This window comes from Amaranthus tricolor, chromosome 7 (assembly GCF_026212465.1).
Source record: "Amaranthus tricolor cultivar Red isolate AtriRed21 chromosome 7, ASM2621246v1, whole genome shotgun sequence".
NCBI lineage: Eukaryota > Viridiplantae > Streptophyta > Magnoliopsida > Caryophyllales > Amaranthaceae > Amaranthus > Amaranthus tricolor.
This window is the reverse complement of record NC_080053.1, coordinates 15399244-15403505: the sequence shown is the minus strand read 5'-3', so window position 1 is coordinate 15403505 and position 4262 is coordinate 15399244. Positions and strand designations below refer to the sequence as shown.

Below are 4262 nucleotides of genomic sequence, written 5' to 3'. Positions count from 1 at the left end.
TTGAAAACAATAGTCATATGCTTGAAATTACATGCTAAGTTGATTTATTAAGGTTTTTTAAGCGTTTTTGAAACTTTCTCGCATAAAGTAGTTCAAAATTTTGTTTTATTGCCATGAAACTTGGCACACAACACTCTTTAGTATATATTATTGCGTTGAAATGGATAAATACTTTATGCGAAAAAGTGCCAAAAACGCTTAAAAAACCTTTAAAATGCAACTTAGCACGTAATTTCAAGCATATGACTATTTTTTCAATTCTAACTATTTCAACAGAATAATATATACCAAATAGTGTTGTGTGCCAAGTTTCATGCCAAACAAACCAAGTTTGAACTTATTTATGCGAGAAAGTGCCAAAAACGCTTAAAAAACCTTAAAAACGCAACTTAGCACGTAATTTAATGCATAGAACTATTGTTTTCAATTCTAACCATTTCAAACATAATAATATACTTCAAATAGTGTTGTGTGCCATGTTCAATGCCAAACAAACCAGATTCCTACTAATATCAGGAGCGTAGTATACATCTCTTAACACTAAGAGATTTTCAGATGTAAACATGAGTTCAACTTGCCCTTTTCTATGGACCTTGATAGAAGAAGTGTTCCCCATGTAGAGAAACTCCCCATCAACCACCTTGTGCAAGGTTCTAAACAAATGTTTGTTCTTACAAACATGTCTAGTCGACCTTAAATCAATAACTAAGACAATGGATCATCCTGCACAATACTATTATTAGTATTCATTATACAAACATCAAAACTAGAATGTTTATTTAATATGGAATAATCGCCTCTAGTAAAGGGGTCCTCGATTGTTGAAGCTTGACCCTTATTCTTTTGTTTATTCTTAAAAACAAAACAATTCCTTTTTAGATGTTTGGGCTTTCCGCGTTCCCAAAACCCATTTTCAACTGTTTTGTTTTGCTAGAATTCTAGTTGTAAATCTTCTTACGCTTTTCACATTGAGAGGGTTTCTCCTTTACCATGTTGACCAAGCAAACAATAGGATTTGGATCCTATTGCCCTTATGAGGCCCCTATGCTAGACTCAACAACAAAATTTCGTCCAAGATCGGCAAGACTCATGTCTTCCTTCTCATGTTTTAGTGCATGTCTAACATCCCTCCATGACGGAGGCAACTTGTATATGATTCTACTTACAACAAACATTCATCCATTTTAATATCATGTATTTTCATGTTTCCATACATCCTTTGTAAGTCATGGAATTGATCAATAATTGAGGGATTAACGACCATTTTATATGCATTAAAATTACTTACAAGGAATTTCTTTGAACTCGCATCCTCGGCCATATATTTGTCTTCAAGAGAATCCCACAAAAGTTTAACCGACTCATGAAATTGATCGACACCAAAAAGAGTATCCGTCATACCATTCAAGATGTTACCCCATCATATAAAATCGTCACTGTCCCACTTGCTCCTTTTCCTTGCTTGCTCCAAGATTTCATCTTTCGATTCCTTCGGTCTAAAAGTGCTAATTACATAGGCAACATTTAGAGTTTTCAAGAGAATAAGCATCTTCTTTAGCCAACGTTGAAAGTCCACACTAATAAATTTGTCCAACTTAGTGAAATTAGAAATGAGTTCCTTAACACTTGTCATCATGAAGATGATATCACAATAGAGTATTCTACATTATTTGTAATCCCTTTGTAGATGGCCTTGACCTCTTCTAATCACCAAAAGAACACAACGAAGGTATGGTTGCAATAATGAATTCAAGTCGCTCGAAAACTCAATATTTGTAGGAGGCGTGATTGCACTTTCCTATTGCGATATTTCTCCCACAAAGGTGCGTCATGATGAAATCTACAATGGGATACAACCTACACAAAAATTTTCTAGCACAAAGAAGATTGCAATAGTAAATACAAGTATTGCAATGAATTATGAACTTTGATTATAGTGAAAGCTAATTACTCTCTCAATATAATCTCATGTAAAGAAGAACGAGAATAAAGAGAAGTTCTTACGAAGAAATCAAAAATTGCTCTGAGAATAGAATGGAATGTCCCTTGCATACTCCCTCTTTTTTATAGAGTGGAGTATCAATCAATGCCTCTCTTGTTATGTATTGTATATTGCCCCACTACTATACTTAGTATGTAGTATATATAATCTAGGTTTATAACTCTAAATGGTCAACGTTATGCATAATCCAACTCCAAATAAAGATAGACTAAAAATAGTAATTCTAGTTTTATCCAAATCAAAGTTGAAAGGTGGATAATTCGAGCTAAATCTGACCCATTGCCATCCCTACTCATACATCACTCCCTTGCAATAATAATTGAGATACAAGGAATACATGATTAAAATCAGAATTTTTATTTCACTTAAAAGGTCATTGAAACTTGAAAACTTTAAGCTAGAACTATCTTTTTCTTATAGCTTATGTTACAAGTATCTAAAATATGATTTTTAAAAATCATTACATTTGTATTTTCTAATGCCTTTAGATCCTACTTCTAAAACATTAAACTTACAATTAAGAATTCTTCCTTGAATGATGAGCTTGAGTTGAATGTCATTTTTCTTTGACGTTGATTCATAAGGTTCTAGCATGACTGAGAAGTGGAAGGTCTTCATGATAATTCTTGCTACAACTGATGCCACTTTCCAAGTTACTCATTCACTCTGCCTACAAAACTTTGTTTTGTTAATCATTGTCTGTTCCTACATGGGTTATAAAAGGAGCATTGTGCTGGAAGGAGCTCAAATGCAGTAAACTTTTCACATCAAAGTTAAAAAAAAAATAGAAAAAATTACCTAGAATAATTCAGCCTATTTTTAATTTTCATACAATAATCTCAACTTTTTGTTAAACATTCAATAATCCTTACTTCCTTAGTATAACGTCAGTTTTCCAATGACATTGTTTGCTAATTCTTCTACCTGCTAATCAATTATAGTATCAATTTTTTGGAAAATAAAAAAGAAAAAGGAAACTCATCCCCTGACTTCACAATGACCACCTTACAAAAACCTCTTTTCCCCTCCCCACAGCCACTAAGTTCGCAACGGCCACCAAGCCTCCTTCCCCACTCCTTACAGCAACCCTTTCACATGGAAGTCCAACGCATAGCCATCACCACTACTATAACATTGACTTTGCTCAACACCGTCATTAACATTAATAACTCCATTGACATGATCATCTTTAGTCCTTTAGACTTTCTACTTCAACCAAGCAGGAATTGAAGTAATCTTAGTAGAAGAAATTGAAAAGAGATAGTTTAATTGAAAAAGGAATGAGAAATTAAAAAGACTCTTTTTTATGATATTGGAATGAAAATAATAGAAAATGAGGGTGGGGTTTTGAGTTGGTGGGACTAGCTAACATTAATGGTGTTATGGGAAGGGAATTTTTTATAGCAAGTGGATTCACATGATGTCGGGGATTAGCTAGATGGAGTTTGGAACTGTGGTGGTGACACCATTTACGGAGGGGTGAAAAACCTAATTTATTTTGTTTGATAAAGGTGCTAGTGATGAAGATGATACAAGGTGAATAAGATGATACAATGTTGATGATTGATAAAGATGTTAGTGAAGATGTCAAGAAGATGATATAGAGGAGAAGGCTGGATTGCTAGGATTTTCTTTTTTTTTCTTTCTAACAAATTATCTGCTATGGCAGGTTACCTTTTAGCCAGAAGTGCTGCTCTTGGCAAAGACCCCTCAAAGTTCGGATTATCCATTATTAATAGTGCAAAACAAATTGAGGAGGTGAGCAATAGCGGAATAGAAAACAAGTGGGATGTAGAAACAGATTTGAATGAGAAAAGTAATAAAGCTAAGATAAAAAGAAAAAATTACGTCAAAAACAACAAAAGCAAAAATGCAAAATTGACTTAAACAAAAACAAAATCCACATCATTTTTTATTTGAACGACGCATACACCTAAGAAAAATCATACAATTATCATAATATACAAAAAAACCGCAGCAAAATCCACAACCTAACTTTACCAAGCAAAAAATAAAATTCAATTTTCAAGTAAGAAGCAAGGTAAAACATACCTTAATTTCAAGCTAGGGTTTCCAAAAATCGATAGATAGAGCTTGATAATCCAACAGATGTCGACGATTGAGCTTCAAAGTTGACTTATAAAAAAGAAGAAATGAGGAAAGAAGAGGATAAGAATTAAGGAAGAAAATGTTTGAGCAAAATCTTCAGAAAAAAAGTATGGTTTTTTTTTTAAATATGGATATTTAGCTAACTCACGTG

At 33.2% G+C, this 4262-nt stretch overlaps 1 long non-coding RNA gene across 1 annotated transcript; it reads right to left on the bottom strand.

Moving 5' to 3' along the window:
* Positions 1-299: 299 nt before the first annotated feature.
* Positions 300-4262, bottom strand: LOC130817808 (uncharacterized). Its single transcript, XR_009043857.1, has 3 exons — positions 4055-4262; positions 2518-2672; positions 300-1872 (listed from the first exon to the last, which is right to left on the bottom strand). It is a non-coding gene; the product is annotated as an uncharacterized LOC130817808 (long non-coding RNA).